Source organism: Triticum aestivum, chromosome 6A, assembly GCF_018294505.1.
Source record: "Triticum aestivum cultivar Chinese Spring chromosome 6A, IWGSC CS RefSeq v2.1, whole genome shotgun sequence".
NCBI classification, from domain to species: domain Eukaryota; kingdom Viridiplantae; phylum Streptophyta; class Magnoliopsida; order Poales; family Poaceae; genus Triticum; species Triticum aestivum.
Genome location: NC_057809.1, coordinates 477,438,380 through 477,458,223, shown reverse-complemented (window position 1 = coordinate 477,458,223; position 19,844 = coordinate 477,438,380).

Here is a 19,844-nt window from a genome sequence, read left to right as displayed (position 1 = left end):
GTGAACTTGGGGACGTGCAACCTGATTCTTGCCATGTCATCTCGATCATGACATTCTGCACGACGCCCATCTTCAGCAGCACGGCGGTATGGGACATCATCATAATTATCAAAATCATCTCCATGACCACGAGCAACACGCTCATGAGGGTCATAGTAGTGACCACGAGGACCATGGCCTCGCCCTCGAAGTTGTCCTCCTTGCTGCCCTCCATGAGTAGCAGCACCACGCCCACGAGCAGCAGCCACATGTCCACCATGGTTGTTGTTATCATCCTCCAAGTCACCGTCAACAGTAGCATGCACAGAATTCTCATCGCCAACTTCCTCAAGTGGATCAATAGGGTGTTGTCGATGTCGAACCCTATCACCACCTGCTAGAGGACGCTCGTGAAGCATCCTTTCCATGGCTTGGAGTAAGTTGTTCTCGAGTCGCTGCAGCTCGACACGTGTGACCGAGGCATCTTCCTCCCCATGGTTTTCTCCATGAACACTCGATCTAGACCCTGCCATGTTAGTAAGGCCAAAAGTGGAATAGGATAATTTTGTGGAATCACACAACCTCACCTCTTACTCACCAAAGTTCTTATGAGTTCACATCAGATTGTGCTTCTCCCGGATGTGTTAAAGCGATTGAAAGACGGGGATCAAAGAACTAGCTTTGGTTTTTGGTGGAGCTCGGTGGGGTAAACAAAAGGGGCTTGTGCTGAAATCAAGTTGATGCAAACCAAGAAAATATGGGGATAGATCTGCTGCACCTTTGCACCAAGATTGAAAAACACACAACATACAAGCTTCTGAAATTTTTTCTACCAAGCTGAAACTTTTGGATCTTGCACAACACTTTCTTTTTCTCTCTTGACTTTTTTTTGCCACTCTTTTTTTTTCTCTTTTTGATTTTTTTGCCACTTTTTTTCTCTCTTTTTCCAAAGCACAACAACCAAATTTGAAAACAACTATGAAGATGAACTTGGTGCAGATCTAAAAGATGAAGAACATGCAAGGTATGCAACAACAAGATCTCAGCACCAACAAGGCTTGGATTTATTTTTGGTGGGGCTTTGGACTTCTAGGACAGAAAATATAGCATGAAAAACAATCGATCTAAAGGGATGATAGCAAGATAAACTTGGATAACAGATCCTACCGTGTCAACGAAGGCTCTGATGCCAGATGATAGGCGGGAACCCATTGAACGAGTTCACGCCCGAGGGTGGCCCGATCTTCACGTCGTAGGATCGAATCGGGAGGGATAACTAGCTGCAAGCAGCAGGGATAACTAGCTTTATACCTGCCAAGGTTGGATGCAACCCGTACGTTGGGGATGGCTGAGCGAAGCTATAAGAACTCCAACCCGCTGTCCAAACAATTGCAGAACCACAAACCGGTACTAATCCACACAAAACGGCCGGAACAATAGAGCACGAACTAGGGGGAACCAGAGGCTCCTTCTCGCGAATCCGAATGAACTCACAAGAGCAAAGGTAGCAAGATCTCTCGGATCTCTCTAGCAGTCTTGCCGTATAAGTTTGTAGCTGAATGGTTTGACAAAATGTTCTCTAGAGGATGGGGAGATGGGGTTTTATAGCAGGGACAACCTCCCTTAGCTAGGTGTGAAAATGGTTTGAAAAGTAAGCATGTTTGCATGGCTTCCTTGGGTGAACAAGCAGTCAACTTTTGGAGTTGTTGCAGAGGTCCTCGGAAATTCGCGAAGTCTTAACAGCCTGGACACCTTCCACGAGAATGACTAAAACTTTTGACTCACAACTCCAAATGATGTGAGGTTTTTTGCATTGAAAAGATAATTTGATGTAGCTTCTGTTGATGTACCACTATGGCCCTATCTCTCCATCATATGAGTGTGCCACACCAAAACATTAGAGGTAAAAACTGACAGCATCACCTTCACTTGAAACTTGTTTTCTTCAAACTTGTTCCTCCAAAGCGGTTGCTTCAAGAGCTCATAGGTTGTTGGATTGCTTCCATGTTATACCTAAGTTCAACCAACAACAATAGAGATGAAAGCATAGTTGTGTCATCAAGGTTACAAGGTAAACTTAAGTTAGCGTTCACCTGGTCACTTATTTGTTTGGCGCGACTTCTTGTGATTGGACCTATAATTGTTGGAGACTTGTCGATGGTTGTGGTGTCCTCATCAGGTGGTGTTGCTGCGCTCAGCGCCTATGTATCCTGCCTTGGGTGTGTGCGTGTGTTGTGGTGGCGTGCGTTTGTATCGGATGATGATGATCTTTGCTTTATATATAAAGCGGGGCGGAAGCCTTCTTCGGTACAACAAATATAAGTTTTGCCAAATGGTCGAATATTTTTTAGAACTACATAAACATTTTTTTAAAGAAATGAAAACCTATTTGAATTACACGAACCTGTTTTAAGTAGTTGAGCACATTTCTTTAATTTGTACAGAGTTCTCCAAAACGTGTAGACACTTTTTAAAATAACATGAACAATTTTATGAACACTTTTTTCCAAAATGTGTGTACTTTTCTTAATGGATGAAAATTTGCTTTAATAAATGCTTTTAAATATGTAGCCATTTTTTATTTATATGAAAAGGATTTAAATGCACGAAAAGGTGTGAAAATTCTTTTAAATTTCATGCACTTTTTCAAGATACATTAGGAGTTTTGAAAAGTTTCATGAACACTTTTAAAACAATTCATGAACATCTTTGTAATATAGTGAACACTATATAAAACACATTATAAATTATCTAAACATGTTATTTTACAAAAAAAAACTAAAAGTTAAAATAAAATTTAAAGTGAGAAGTGAGGAAAAAAACATTTTGATCATCTGTGGGCAAGCCGCTTGGTACGACGGTGCCAATGGCTAATGGGCCTACTCATTCTCTGCTGTCACAGACGATGCCATGCTATTTGACCTAAAAGTCTTTTGTAGTAGCAGGACCTCCTATTTATCGCTTTGTACGACGAATAGTCCCTACAACGCGTGTGTTGCTCGCTCCTGTCATGCAGGAAAATTGGCAAGGTCACTCCTGACGAAAAGAACGACAACTCTCACTCCAGAAAAAACCATGCACCTCTTTTTGTCCGAATAAAAATGGCCATGAGAAATCATGAATTTTCAAAATGTTCATGAATTTAAAATATATTGATGATTTGTTTTAAATGTTCATGGAATTACATAACTTATTCATGAATTATAAATTTATAAATTGTTCGTGAATTAGAAAAGGGGTACTTGTAAATTCTGAAATCAATATTCAAAAAATTTAGAATATGTTCATAATTTCAAAAGTAGAATAAAACCAATGAAAATATGGAGGAAATAAAAGAGAGAAGCCAAGAAACCTAGGAAACGAAAAGGCAAGAAAAACTATAATAGGAAATCGTAGAACCAGAGCAACTGCTTGCACTACCGGACACCCTTATGTGGGGCCCAATTACCGCTTATTTTCTTTTGTTTTATTTATTTATTCTCCTTCTAGTTTCTATTTATTCATTTTTTGTTTTATTTTCAAAATTCATAAACTTTTTTCAGTCTACATGGTTTTGTTGTACGGACATTGTCTCATGTCAATTTTAAGAAAATGATAGCAAATCTTCGCATTTTCAAGAAAATTTGTTAAATGCGCGCATATTTTTTAAGGTATGCATGTTTTAATTGATACAAACTTTTTTTATGTTTTATGAACTTATTTTAAAAATTGGGCGAATTTTTTTAGATTTCATTAATATTTCTTTCAAAATGTATGAGGAATTTTTGAAGTGTGTGAACAGTCTTGTTGGATGCAATAAATTTAGTTAAAATGCCCTAAAAGTTAATACGAACAATTTAGAAAAGACTGTGAACATTTTTAAAAGGCTCTTGAACACTTTTTGAATTGCATGGACCATTTTTTTGGTAATTACATACAAAAATTATTATATTACTTTTTTTTACCAAAACTGTACTTACACTTATAAATTGAGAAAAAATAACAACGGAACAAAAGGCGGGAGAAGGAGAAAAGGATGGGTTGTCAAGAGGCGAGCGCTATCGGCAAGCAGATATGAACTGGGGCCCGAGCCATTTACCGTGTTCTGTCAACAAGCACCCCATGCACCTCGCAGAAAGCGAGACATAGAAGCACTTGCTATTCAGGTTTTTTTTTTTTGAGAGAGGAATGCTATTCGTTGTAACGAGCGAAGAATAACATTCCTATTAAAAAAAAAGAAGCCAAGAATATCATTTTCCTGTAGCAGCCCCTCCGGACCCCATTTGTTTGGGGCTGTGCTACGATCATGGAGTTACTTTTTGTAGGCAAACAATGTTTCTTTGAGGGGTAGCCAAACTATGTGTTTGGACTTTGGACCGAGATTTGCTAGTGGCCTATGGAAGGACGCAACCTTTTCCTCTCGCGCACTAGTGCTTCTGGTGCACATTTTCTTTTAAAACATTTATTGTAATACAAAAAAATGATCCAGAAAATCAAGCATGCAGAGTTGAATGTTCATTAAAAGTATAAATTGTCAAAATTTTATACTGATTTGCATTATGTACAAAAATACTACCAATCAACAGTGGTCGAAATGCCAATTCAAATTTGTAGAAACAAGACTAAATTTCTTAACTTTGCACAGGTTGCAGTCTTTTGAATTGTTTGATGAAAATTTGCATGTTCAACGAAGTCTTAAATTGCTACATGTGTATATTTTGTAGTGATTTTTTAATAAATGAAAATTTTGAAAAAAATAATTTTGGCACGTGGAGCATTCGTGATGGAGATCTAAAGTATATTTTCGCCTATTGGAGGACCATCACGCACTTTGCACTCGGGTAGATCTTCACGAAGTATGTGATTTTCTTGCTCTTACAAACTCCTTGGTTCAACTCCACATGATCTTGGAGGCACCAAAGTGACACCTGACCAATTTAGGAGACACCACTCTCCAAATGGTAATAGATGTTGTGTTGGTGATGAACCCCTTGCTATTGTGCTTCAAATGATAGACTCCTCAGCACTCAATCTCTCTCTCTCGCAGATTTAGCTTGGGGGAGAAGTATTGAAGTGGAATGCAACTTGAAGAGGCTAGAAATCAAGATTCAAATGGTAGGAATGAAATATCTTGATCTCAACACATGAGTAGGTAGTTCTCTCTCAGGAAATGAATGGCGGAAGTTGTGTTTCATTCTCATGGCTCTCTTTTAGAGTAAGTGGTGATGGAAGGGCATAAATAGGTAGCACAAAAAATCCAACCATTACAAGTCTTTGACTCAACTCGGTGGCACCGTAACATCTCAGTTAGACCGACTGCAAAAGACTTGGCCGTTAGGCTTTTCAGCGAGACCGATTATACCAACTTGGTGGGACGGAAGTGCAATGGCTAGGGGAAAACCTCATTTCGGTAATTCCGATTGGTTCATCTGGGTGATTCCATAATGAAGCTACTTCATCGCAGAAACTGGTTCTGGCCGTCTCGGTGGGACCGAGAACCATTTCGGTCAGACTGAATTGCTAGGATTTTGGTTGTGGCAATGGGTCATCTTCGTGGGTCCAAAGTAGGTGATATTGGTGGGACTGAAATGAAGATTTAGGGTTTTGGATAGATGTGTTTTGAGAAAGTGATTGAGGTTTTTTGGAGCAATATCACTAAGCATTTGAGCAACAACCTCGTCCCCTTTTAATAGTATTGGCTTTCCTAAGGGACTCAATGTGATCTTGGATCACTAAACCAAAAATGTAGAGTCTTGGAGTAGCCAATTCTTGTCCTTGACATTTTGAGGGGTCCACATCCATTAGTCTTTGTCATGCCAATCATTGATCATTTCTGAAATCTATCATCAATGTTCATTAGATCAATGACATATATGTTGTTATTAATTATAAAACCACCCGAGGATTAGTTGCACTTTCACCAAGGCAGCGTCTGTACAGTGGGCAACATCATCTAGGCACCGCCACCACGACCTCCACCTCCTCCATGACCAGCATGCCCTCCGCTGGTGTCACGCTTCTTGAGGGTCTCCTCCTGCGTGGCTTTCACTTCGATGCGACGCTTTTGCCGCATCACCGAGTTGATCTTCCGGGCGAGCGCGATGGTCGGATCCTCCTGTACCTCCAGCATGTCCTCTATCTTCAGCAGGCTCTCCTCTGGTTTCATGCGGTGGCGACCGCGACGGCGAGCGGGAAGAAGAGAGTGGGAGAAAAGGCCGGGGGTTGGGTGGGGAGCGGTGGGATGGAAGAAGAGATTGGGGATTTTGCCGTGAAAACAGGGCGGGTAGCAACAAAAGCGTGGGCTTCGCCTGCCTTTTGGGTGGGCCAGTGGTGTTAGAGTCCACACTCCCGCAAAACCCGCACATTTGGTTTCAGTTTGCTAAAAAAGTGGTCCAGACCGCCCGACGGACCGATACAGAACCGTGTTGGATGACACAACTCATCCGAACCACCCGGTTTGTATTATATGAACGGTTTAAGAGTCGGTGTTGGAGATGCACTAACGAAGCTCTAGTGCTTTTTTTAGGAAAGGAAGCTCTAGTGTGAGTGTCAGACTATCTATCTCTTGATGTAATCCCTTACTTTCTAGTACTTATGTTTTGCCATCGGATGTAATCCGCCAGAATGAATAAAGCTCCTTGATGGCCGTTCCCAAAAAAAGAAAAACACATATTTCCTGCCCTTCCACAAATTCTTCCACTACCTGTCGGGTGCAATGTACGGGATGGTATGGATGCTATGCTATCGTGCGATTGCAGCTTTGCCTGCTAATCTCCAGGCGCTGGCCATTGTGTGTGCACTCGCTCAACGATTAATGTTTGTGTACTGTTCTACTCTGCTTCAAAATTTACCACAGCTCGACTCGTAGATCTGACCTGTGCAACCTATAGTTACCTACACGACTAGACATGTACGACCACGATGCATGCCCACTGTGCTGCCCACATTCGAGTGTCAGGAAAGCCGGTAACCCATCCTTCCTAAGTCCTGCGGGGGTCAAATCAAGAGATCGAACAAGGCAGAGGAGTTCAAGAGCTCTCCTCCCCTCCCCTCCCCGCCGCCCTCCCGCCGTGCGTCACTCCGACGCCGGCATCCACCCACCTGCCGCCTGTCGCTCTGGCTCCGGCGGCCACCCCTCCCGTCGTTAGCCACTCCGGCTATGGCGGCCCCTTCCTCCCTAGCAGGGCGCTTGATTCTCTCTTCTTAGATCTGTGCGCCATGGCAGCTAGCCCGCGTTCGATGACGTCCTAGTTCCATGGGGAGCGACCAGTGGTTTCAGGCCTTGGCATCTCGTCGACGTTTGGTAGCTCGGCGGTGGCGGATGCTGCGGGCGGGGGACCGGTGGAGGTCAACATGGTGGCGCCGTCAAGCAGGATTGCATCGTGGCAGGAAGCCCCTGCATCGAAGCGGTCGCTCTGGAAGCGCCACCGTGAGGTGGGGCAGCCGGAGCTGGTGGTGCACCGCAGCTCACTACCACGCAGGAAGGTGACGCAGGAGATGAGGGATAAATGCTTCAAGTGCTTGGAGAAAGGCCACTTCTTGAAGGGCTGCACGAACAAGGTCGTCTGCCTTCAGTGCGAGCTGCTCGGTCATGTTGCCAGCCAGTGCAAGCTGCCCCACAGCCCGTCGCAGGTGGAGGAGCTCAGGAGGGATGTTGCGGTAAAGGTGGCCAGGAGGTCGTCGAGGCAGGGCGCGCCGGTGCCGCGTGCTCTACCCCCCCTCTGCTCTCGCCGGGGCCGGCGGCGCCGCTGGCGGGGCCTCGTCGGGCAGCCCCGAGGTTGGAGGTGCATGCGGACTTGGAGATGTCTTCATCTGAGCTTTGTGTGGTCCGAAGGTCTAGGGCAATGGCGGATCTTGAGGGAAGGCTGTGGCATGCCATGGTCGTTTATGTGGGTGGTGACAGGTCGGAGCTCTCACCGGAGCTGGTGCTGCAGGAGCTGCATGTGAAGATGGGTATTTCCGCCGACAGAGTTTCAGTTCACAGATTCCAGGCGCAGGATTTTCTCATGGTGTTCGCGAATAGGGAGGACCGGTCCAGAGTGGGATTGAGGCTGGTGATTGAGTTCGGCGGAAAGAGGTTCTCGTTCAGGCAATGGATCAGACAGAACCAGGAAGTGTTTGCAGCGCTAAGGACCAATATCAGTTTGGAGCTGGAGGGCATCCCCCCCCATGCCTGGGAGCTGGATGTCGTTGAGAGTTTGTTGGGTGGCTCCTGCTTCATCGAGCCCGTGGCACCAGGTACCTCGTCGCGGGCGGACTTGACCTCCTTCAAGTTGCTGGCGTGGACGACAGACCCGGATATGATTCCTACGAGGAGGTGGCTGGCGGTGTTGGAGCCGGAGGAGCAGAGGGATGTGTACCAGCCGAAGACTCTGCGATACAAGGTGCTCATCCATCTCGACGCTGTCACCACCTTCCTAGAGGGGGAGGAGCCATGGTTTCTCAGAGGGCGCTCGTCTGATAGTGGGCAGAGTGGCCTGCCTGATTCGCCAATGGATATGGGGAGAGGGGCGACCTCGCGTCGCTGCATTTGGTAGCGTGGAGTTCGGGATGCCAGGGGTGATAATGCGGGCGGCAGTTCTGGATCGATGGCTGGCTGGACTTACGCTAGTGTGGTTTGCAGTGGCCGGTAGACAGCGGATTGGAAGATTCTCCCATGGCTCCGGTGTCTCGTGTGGGGACTAGCGGTGGGCCCGCAACCATAGTTCAGGATAGACCGTTGTTACATCATTCTGCTTTTGACCGCTTGGGTGGTTCAGCTGCGTTGGAGAAGGAGGCCGCGGTGGCTGGGCAGAGAAATTTGAACCCGCTCGACGCCAATGTGGTGGTTGGTGAGATGCTGTTGGCCCGATCGGATCAGCCAATGGGTGGCATGGTAGATGGACAGGACAGCGGTGGCCCCACGAATCAGCTTCCCCGATGCGACCAGTCGAGGCGGTTCAACACAGTGGCATGGTAGGTGGCAAATCCCCAGGTTCTTAGCTGGTGGGGCCTAGGGGGCGCATTCGTGGGGGTAGATGTGACATGCACAGGGCCACCCCAGGAAGAGATCCGGCTGCTCCCTGTGGCTGATGAGGTGGCGGCCCAGCCATTGGTTGTGCCACGGGAGAATGATGGGAACGAGGATGGCTCGGGCACAGAGGATACGGGGACACTAGAAATTGTCGTGCTGCCGCCAAACCCATTGGTTCAGGACATGGCGGTTTGAGACAAGGATGCCTCAAGGGATGAGCCCTGCTTGGCTATCTCGAAGCCGATGGGGGCCCTCACAATGATTGGGATGGAATCTGCGGCATGTGAGGAAGTGGAACGATAAGTGGCAAGTTCAGAGGAGTTGGTGATGGTGCAGCAACAAGTGGCGAGCGCTCAGGAATTGGAGCCAGTGCAGCCGATTCCCAACGTCAACTTAAACATGCAACAAAGGGAGGAGACTGGGAATGGTGGTATGACACCACAGGAAGCTATTGCATTTGGCAAACTCAAGGGGTTTTGCAACGCCTTGGTGAGGAAGCTTGCGTCACCACTCCTCTTGGAAGTGCAATCTACTCTTCGGTCGGATGCGGAACCGTTCACACCACGGCGTGCCACGAGGAGTGTCAGGCGGGCGCAGCCAGCCAAGTCTAAGGCCACACAAGCGGATAACGTGCTAATGCGTGCGTTAGGCATTGTGCCGGAGGACTTGGAGGGGCATGATGAGAACATAGTGGAGCTGGCTGAGATCTTTGAGTCACCACTGAGAGAGCTGCACATTCGGGTCATTGCGGCTTTGTTTGGCAAGGAGATGCCGCCGGCTCATGAGAGGAGCGCCAGCACGTCCGTGGTGATGGGGCGACTTGATTAGCCGCTGGTGGTGGGGTGTGTATTTGTTTTTCTATGGATTGGAACCCGCATGTACTCGCTTGGAATGTGAGGGGCCTTAACAACCATGCAAAAAGGAATGTTGTCATGGAGTTTGTAATAGCAGCGAAGGTTAACTTGGTGTGTCTCCTAGAGACTAAGCTAGATGTATTTGATACATACCTGGTGATGCAATGCATTGGGCCATCTTTTGATGGTTTTGCTTACTTGCCGGCGATTGATACAAGGGGTGGAATTTTGTTGGCGTGGGATAGCACATACATGGTGATTGACAACTTGGCTCGGGACACTAACTTCCTCACGGGACATGTGCGCAACAAAGATGGCTGGGATTGGTGGTATACGGTCCCCAAGGGGACGAGTCGAAGACTAATTTCTTGGTGGAGTTGCAGCATAGGATAGATCTATGCCCGGGACCATGGATGGCACTAGGAGACTTCAACATGATCTTAAGAGCGGAGGAGAAGAACAACAACAATCTTAATAGAATCATGATGGGGACATTCAAGGCGTTCGTGGATAACAATGACCTCAAAGAACTTTACATGCATGGAAGGAGGTTTACGTGGTCTAACGAGAGGGAGAATGTGGTTATGACCAAGATAGACCGTGTGCTCGTGTCGGTAAATTGGGAGCTCTACTACCCGGATGTTTTGCTTCAAGCTCTATCCACGAACATCTCGTACCATGCTCCATTGCATTTATCCACGGCGGCCCTGTTTTGTGCTAAGAAAAGGTTCAAGTTTGAATTATACTGGACCCTGTTGGGGAACGTAGTAATTTCAAAAAAAATCCTACGCACACGCAAGATCATGGTGATGCATAGCAACGAGAGGGGAGAGTGTGATCTACGTACCCTTGTAGATCGACAACGGAAGCGTTTGGTTGATGTAGTCGTACGTCTCCACGGCCCGACCGATCAAGCACCGAAACTACGGCACCTCCGAGTTCTAGCACACATTCAGCACGATGACGATCCCCGGGCTCCGATCTAGCAAAGCGTCAGGGAGGAGTTCCGTCAGCACGACGGCGTGGTGACGATCTTGATGTTCTACCGTCGTAGGGCTTCGCCTAAGCACCGCTACAATATGACCGAGGTGGAATATGGTGGAAGGGGGCACCGCACACGGCTAAGGAACGATCACGAAGATCAACTTGTGTGTCTAGGGGTGCCCCCTGCCCCCGTATATAAAGGAGCAAGGGGAGGAGGCCGGCCGGCCCCTATAGGCGCGCCAGGAGGAGTCCTCCTCCTAGTAGGAGTAGGACTCCTACTAGGAGGGGGAAAGAAGTGGGGAGGGAGAGGGAAAGGGGGGCGCCCCCCCCCTCTCCCCTAGTCCAATTCAGACCACGGGGAGGAGGCGCGCGGCCCACCTCTCGCAGCCCCTCTCTCTCTCCACTAAGGCCCATATGGCCCATTACTTCTCCCGGGGGGGTTCCGGTAACCCTCCGGCTCTCCGGTTTTCTCCGAAATTACCCGGAACACTTCCGGTGTCCGAATATAGCCGTCCAATATATCAATATTTATGTCTCAACCATTTAGAGACTCCTCGTCATGTCCGTGATCACATCCGGGACTCCGAACTAACTTCGGTACATCAAAACTCATAAACTCATAATATAACTGTCATCGAAACCTTAAGCGTGCGGACCCTACGGGTTCGAGAACAATGTAGACATGACCGAGACACGTCTCCGGTCAATAACCAATAGCGGAACCTGGATGCTCATATTGGCTCCTACATATTCTACGAAGATCTTTATCGGTCAGACCGCATAACAACATATGTTGTTCCCTTTGTCATCGGTATGTTACTTGCCCGAGATTCGATCGTCGGTATCTTAATACCTAGTTCAATCTCGTTACCAGCAAGTCTCTTCACTCGTTCCGTAATACATCATCTCGCAACTAACTCATTAGTTGCAATGCTTGCAAGGCTTATGTGATGTGCATTACCGAGAGGGCCCAGAGATACCTCTCCGACAATCGGAGTGACAAATCCTAATCTCGAAATACGCCACCCAACATGTACCTTTGGAGACACCTGTAGAGTACCTTTATAATCACCCATTTACGTTGTGACGTTTGGTAGCACACAAAGTGTTCCTCCGGCAAACGGGAGCTGCATAATCTCATAGTCATAGGAACATGTATAAGTCATGAAGAAAGCAATAGCAACATACTAAACGATCGGGTGCTAAGCTAATGGAATGGGTCATGTCAATCAGATCATTCACCTAATGATGTGATCCCGTTAATCAAATAACAACTCTTTGTTCATGGTTAGGAAACATAACCATCTTTGATTAACGAGCTAGTCAAGTAGAGGCATACTAGTGACACTCCGTTTGTCTATGTATTCACACATGTATTATGTTTCCGGTTAATACAGTTCTAGCATGAATAATAAACATTTATCATGATATAAGGAAATAAACAATAACTTTATTATTGCCTCTAGGGCATATTTCCTTCAGTCTCCCACTTGCACTAGAGTCAATAATCTAGATCACATCGCCATGTGATTTAACATCAATAGTTCACATCTTTATGTGATTGGTTCACATCTCCATGTGACTAACACCCAAAGGGTTTACTAGATTCAATAATCTAGTTCACATCGCTATGTGATTAAGACGCAAAAAGTGATCATGTTTTGCTTGTGAGAGAAGTTTAGTCAATGGGTCTGCCACATTCAGATCCGTATGTTTTTTGCAAATTTCTATGTCAACAATGCTCTGTACAGAGCTACTCTAGCTAATTGCTCCCACTTTCAATATGTATCCAGATTGAGACTTAGAGTCATCTGGATTAGTGTCAAAACTTGCATCGACGTAACCCTTTACGACGAACCTTTTTGTCACCTCCATAATCGAGAAACATATCCTTATTCCACTAAGGATAATTTTGACCGCTGTCCAGTGATCTACTCCTAGATCACTATTGTACTACCTTGCCAAAATCAGTGTAGGGTATACAATAGATCTGGTACATACATGGCATACTTTATAGAACCTATGGCTGAGGCATAGGGAATGACTTTCATTCTCTTTCTATCTTCTGTCGTGGTCGGGTTTTGAGTCTTACTCAATTTCACACCTTGTAACACAGACAAGAACTCTTTCTTTGACTGTTCTATTTTGAAATACTTCAAAATCTTGTCAAGGTATGTACTCACTGAAAAAAAACTTATCAAGCGTCTTGATCTATCTCTATAGATCTTGATGTTTAATATGTCAGCAGCTTCACCGAGGTCTTTCTTTGGAAAATTCCTTTCAAACACTCCTTTATGCTTTGCAGAATAATTCTACATTATTTCTGATCAACAATATGTCATTCACATATACTTATCAGAAATGTTGTAGTGCTCCCACTCACTTTCTTGTAAATACAGGCTTCATCGCAAGTCTGTATAAAACTATATGCTTTGATCAACTTATCAAAGCGCATATTCCAACTCCGAGATGCTTGCACCAGTCCATAGATGGATCGCTGGAGCTTGCATATTTTGTTAGCACCTTTAGGATTGACAAAACCTTCTGGTTGTATCATATACAACTCTTCTTTAATAAATCTATTATGGAATGCAGTTTTGTTTATCCATTTGCTAGATTTCATGAAATGCGGCAATTGCTAACATGATTCAGACAGACTTAAGCATAGATACGAGTGAGAAACTCTCATCGTAGTCAACACCTTGAACTTGTCGAAAACTTTTGCGACAATTCTAGCTTTGTAGATAGTAACACTACTATCAGTGTCCGTCTTCCTCTCGAAGATTCATTTATTATCAATGACTTGCCGATCATCGGGCAAGTTAACCAAAGTCCATACTTTGTTCTCATACATGGATCCCATCTCAGATTTCATGGCCTCAAGCCATTTTGCGGAATCTGGGCTCACCATCGCTTCTTCATAGTTCATAGGTTCGTCATGGTCAAGTAGCATGACCTCCAGAACAGGATTACCGTACCACTCTGGTGCGGATCTCACTCTGGTTTACCTACGAGATTCGGTAGTAACTTGATCTGAAGTTACATGATCATCATCATTAGCTTCCTCACTAATTGGTGTAGTAGTCACAGGAACAGATTTCTGTGATGAACTACTTTCCAATAAGGGAGAAGGTACAATTACCTTATCAAGTTCTACTTTCCTCCCACTCACTTCTTTCGAGAGAACCTCCTTCTCTAGAAATGATCCATTCTTAGCAACGAATGTCTTGCCTTTGGATCTGTGATAGAAGGTGTACCCAACAGTAACCTTTTGGGTAACCTATGAAGACACACTTTTCCGATTTGGGTTTGAGCTTATCAGGATGAAACTTTTTCACATAAGCATTGCAACCCCAAACTTTAAGAAACGACAACTTTGGTTTCTTGCCAAACCACAGTTCATATGGTGTCGTCTCAACAGATTTAGATGGTGCCCTTTTAACATGAATGCAGCTGTCTCTAATGCATAACCCCAAAACGATAGTGGTAGATCGGTAAGAGACATCATAGATTGCACTATATCCAATAAAGTACGGTTATGACGTTCGGACACACCATTATGCTGTGGTGTTCCATGTGGCATGAGTTTATGAAACTATTCCACATTGTTTTAATTGAAGACCAAACTCGTAACTCAAATATTTGTCTCCGCGATCAGATCGTAGAAACTTTATTTTCTTGTCACGATGTTTTTCCACTTCACTCTGAAATTCTTTGAACTTTTCAAATGTTTCAGACTTATGTTTCATCAAGTAGATATACCCATATCTGCTCAAATCATCTGTGAAGTTCAGAAAATAACGATACTTGCCGTGAGCCTTAACACTCATCGGACCGCATACATCAGTATGTATTATTTCCAATAAGTCAGTTGCTCACTCCGGAGAATGGAGTCTTAGTCATCTTGCCCATGAGGCATGGTTCGCAAGCGTCAAGTGATTCATAATCAAGTGATTCCAAAATCCCATCAGCATGGAGTTTCTTCATGCGCTTTTACACCAATATGACCTAAACGGCAGTGCTACAAATAAGTTGCACTATCATTATTAACTTTGCATCTTTTGGTTTCAAATTTATGATTATGTGTATCACTACGATCGAGATCCAACGAACTATTTTCATTGGGTGTGTAACCATATAAGGTTTTATTCATGTAAACAGAACAACAATTTATTCTCTTACTTAAATGAATAACCGTATTACAATAAACATGATCAAATCATATTCATGCTCAACGCAAACACCAAATAACACTTATTCAGGTTCAACACTAATCCCGAAAGTATAGGGAGTGTGCGATGATGATCATATCAATCTTGGAACCACTTCCAACACGCATCGTCACTTCACCCTTAACTAGTCTCTGTTTATTCTGCAACTCCCGTTTCGAGTTACTAATCTTAGCAACTGAACTAGTATCAAATATTGAGGGGTTGCTATAAACACTAGTAAAGTACACATCAATAACATGTATATCAAATATACTTATGTTCACTTTGCCATCCTTCTTATCCGCCAATCACTTGGGGTAGTTCCGCTTCCAGTGACCAGTCCCTTTGCAGTAGAAGCACTTAGTCTCAGGCTTAGGACCAGACTTGGGCTTCTTCACTTGAGCAGCAACTTGCTTGCTGTTCTTCTTGAAGTTCCCCTTCTTCCCTCTGCCCTTTTCTTGAAACTAGTGGTCTTGTCTACCATCAACACTTGATGTTTTTCTCGATTTCTACCTTCATCAATTTCCGCATTATGAAGAGCTTGGGAATCGTTTCCGTTATACCTTGCATATCATAGTTCATCACGAAGTTCTACTAACTTGGTGATGGTGACTAGAGAATTCTGTCAATCACTATATTATCTGGAAGATTAACTCCCACTTGATTCAAGCGATTGTAGTACTCAGACAATCTGGGCACATGCTCACTAGTTGAGCGATTCTCCTCCATCTTTTAGCTATAGAACTTGTTGGAGACTTCATATCTCTCAACTCGGGTATTTGCTTGAAATATTAACTTCAACTCCTGGAACATCTCATATGCTCCATGACGTTCAAAACGTCTTTGAAGTCCCGATTCTAAGCCATTAAGCATGGTGCACTAAACTATCAAGTAGTCATCACATTGAGCTAGCCAAACGTTCATAACATCTGCATCTGCTCCTGCAATAGGTCCGTCACCTAGCGGTGCATCAAGGACATAATTCTTCTGTGCAGCAATGAGGATAAACCTCAGATCAGGGATCCAATCCGCATCATTGCTACTAACATCTTTCAACACAATTTTCTCTAGGAACATATCAAAATAAACACAGGGAAGCAACAACGCGCGCTATTGATCTACAACATAATTTGCAAAATACTACTAGGACTAAGTTCACGATAAATTTAAGTTAAATTAATCATATTACTTAAGAACTCCCACTTAGATAGACATCCCTCTAATCCTCTAAGTGATCACGTGATCCAAATCAACTAAACCATGTCCGATCATCACGTGAGATGGAGTAGTTTCAATGGTGAACATCACTATGTTGATCATATCTACTATATGATTCACGCTCGACCTTTCGGTCTCCGTGTTCCGAGGCCATATCTGTATATGCTTGGCTCGTCAAGTATAACCTGAGTATTCCGCGTGTGCAACTGTTTTGCACCTGTTGTATTTGAACGTAGAGCCTATCACACCCGATCATCACGTGGTGTCTCAGCACGAAGAACTTTCGCAACGGTGCATACTCAGGGAGAACACTTCTTGATAATTAGTGAGAGATCATCTTAAAATGCTACCGTCAATCAAAGCAAGATAAGATGCATAAAAGATAAACATCACATGCAATCAATATAAGTGATATGATATGGCCATCATCATCTTGTGCTTGTGATCTCCATCTTCGAAGCACCGTCGTGATCACCATCGTCACCGGCGCGACACCTTGATCTCCATCGTAGCATCGTTGTCGTCTCGCCAATCTTATGCTTCCACGACTATCGCTATCGCTTAGTGATAAAGTAAAGCATTACAGCGCGATTGCATTGCATACAATAAAGCGACAACCATATGGCTCCTGCCAGTTGCTGATAACTTGGTTACAAAACATGATCATCTCATACAATAAAATTTAGCATCATGTCTTGACCATATCACATCACAACATGCCCTACAAAAACAAGTTAGACGTCCTCTACTTTGTTGTTGCAAGTTTTACGTGGCTGCTACGGGCTTAAGCAAGAACCAATCTTACCTACGCATCGGAACCACAACGATAGTTTGCCAAGTTGGTACTGTTTTAACCTTCACAAGGACCGGGCGTAGCCACACTCGGTTCAACTAAAGTTGGAGAAACTGTCACCCGCAAGCCACCTATGTGCAAAGCACGTCGGGAGAACCGGTCTCGCATAAGCGTACGCGTAATGTCGGTTCGCGCCGCTTCGTCCAACAATACCGCCGAACCAAAGTATGACATGCTGGTAAGCAGTATGACTTATATCGCCCACAACTCACTTGTGTTCTACTCGTGCATATAACATCAACATATAAAACCTAGGCTTGGATGCCACTGTTGGGGAACGTAGTAATTTCAAAAAAATTCCTACGCACACGCAAGATCATGGTGATGCATAGCAACGAGAGGGGAGAGTGTGATCTACGTACCCTTGTAGATCGACAACGGAAGCGTTTGGTTGATGTAGTCGTACATCTCCACGGCCCGACCGATCAAGCACCGAAACTACGGCACCTCCGAGTAATAGCACACGTTCAGCACGATGACGATCCCCGGGCTCCGATCCAGCAAAGCGTCGGGGAGGAGTTCCGTCAGCATGACGGCGTGGTGACGATCTTGATGTTCTACCGTCGTAGGGCTTCGCCTAAGCACCACTACAATATGACCGAGGTGGAATATGGTGGAGGGGGGCACCGCACACGGCTAAGGAACGATCACGAAGATCAACTTGTGTGTCTAGGGTTGCCCCCTGCCCCCGTATATAAAGGAGCAAGGGGAGGAGGCTGGCCGGCCCCTATAGGCGCGCCAGGAGGAGTCCTCCTCCTAGTAGGAGTAGGACTCCTACTAGGAGGGGGAAAGAAGTGGGGAGGGAGAGGGAAAGGGGGGCGCCGCCCCCCCTCTCCTAGTCCAATTCAGACCAGGGGGAGGAGGCGCGTGGCCCACCTCTGGCAGCCCCTCTCTCTCTCCACTAAGGCCCATATGGCCCATTACTTCTCCCGGGGGGGGGGGGTTCCGGTAACCCTCCGGCTCTCCGGTTTTCTCCGAAATCACCCGAAACACTTCCGGTGTCTGAATATAGCCGTCCAATATATCAATCTTTATGTCTCAACCATTTAGAGACTCCTCGTCATGTCCGTGATCACATCCGGGACTCCGAACTAACTTCGGTACATCAAAACTCATAAACTCATAATATAACTCTCATCGAAACCTTAAGCGTGCGGACCCTACGGGTTCGAGAACAATGTAGACATGACCGAGACACGTCTCCGGTCAGTAACCAATAGCGAAACCTGGATGCTCATATTGGCTCCTACATATTCTACGAAGATTTTTATCGGTCAGACCGCATAACAACATACGTTGTTCCCTTTGTCATCGGTATGTTACTTGCCCGAGATTCGATCGTTGGTATCTTAATACCTAGTTCAATCTCGTTACCAGCAAGTCTCTTTACTCGTTCCGTAATACATCATCTCGCAACTAACTCATTAGTTGCAATGCTTGCAAGGCTTATGTGATGTGCATTACTGAGAGGGCCCAGAGATACCTCTCCGACAATCGGAGTGACAAATCCTAATCTCGAAATACGCCAACCCAACATGTACCTTTGGAGACACCTGTGGAGTACCTTTATAATCACCCATTTATGTTGTGACGTTTGGTAGCACACAAAGTGTTCCTCCGGCAAACGGGAGTTGCATAATCTCATAGTCATAGGAACATGTATAAGTCATGAAGAAAGCAATAGCAACATACTAAACGATCGGGTGCTAAGCTAATGGAATGGGTCATGTCAATCAGATCATTCACCTAATGATGTGATCCCGTTAATCAAATAACAACTCTTTGTTCATGGTTAGGAAACATAACCATCTTTGATTAACGAGCTAGTCAAGTAGAGGCATATTAGTGACACTCCGTTTGTCTATGTATTCACACATGTATTATGTTTCCGGTTAATACAGTTCTAGCATGAATAATAAACATTTATCATGATATAAGGAAATAAATAATAACTTTATTATTGCCTCTAGGGCATATTTCCTTCAGATCCCACTAGAGGGATTCGACCAAGCAATTCAGGAAGCTTGGGTGTGCGACAAGGAGATCACGGATCCATTCAAGAGACTGGATGCTTTGTTCAGGAACACGGTAGTGGCCTTACAAGCTTGGGGACAAAGGAAGACGGGGAACATGAAGATAAAAATGGCCATTGCCAATGACGTCATTCTCAGACTTGATAGAGCTATGGAGGCAAGGGACCTGACTTAGCTGGAGAGATGGTTGAGGAGAACTTTAAAACGGGCGATGTTGGGGCTGGCCTCTTTACAACGAATGATTTAAAGGCAACGGTCGCGGCTAAAATGGATTAGAGAGGGGGATGCGAACACAAAACTCTTGCAAGTCGTGGCCAATGGATGGAGGTGCAAGAATTTCATAACCCACATTAGACATAACGAAGAGCTGATTACTGATCAAGGAAGGAAGGAGATCTTCTCGGAGGTTTATGAGCAACTTTTAGGGCATGCTGCTGCCGAGGATGTGGAGGTGGATCTCGACTTCCTTGACTTGGAAGGGCTTGATCTCTCGGAGTTTGATGCTATCTTTACAGAAGAGGAAGTGTGGTACACTATAAAGGAGATGCCTCCGAATCGGGCATCGGGGCCCGATGGGTTTATCACGGCCTTCTACCAAAAGGCTTGGCATATCATAAAGAAGGATGTGATGGCAGTGCTCATGAAGATCTACGTAGGTGATGGCCGTGGGTTTGGCAAACTTAACAGTGTGCACATTGTGCTCATTCCAAAAAAAGCCGG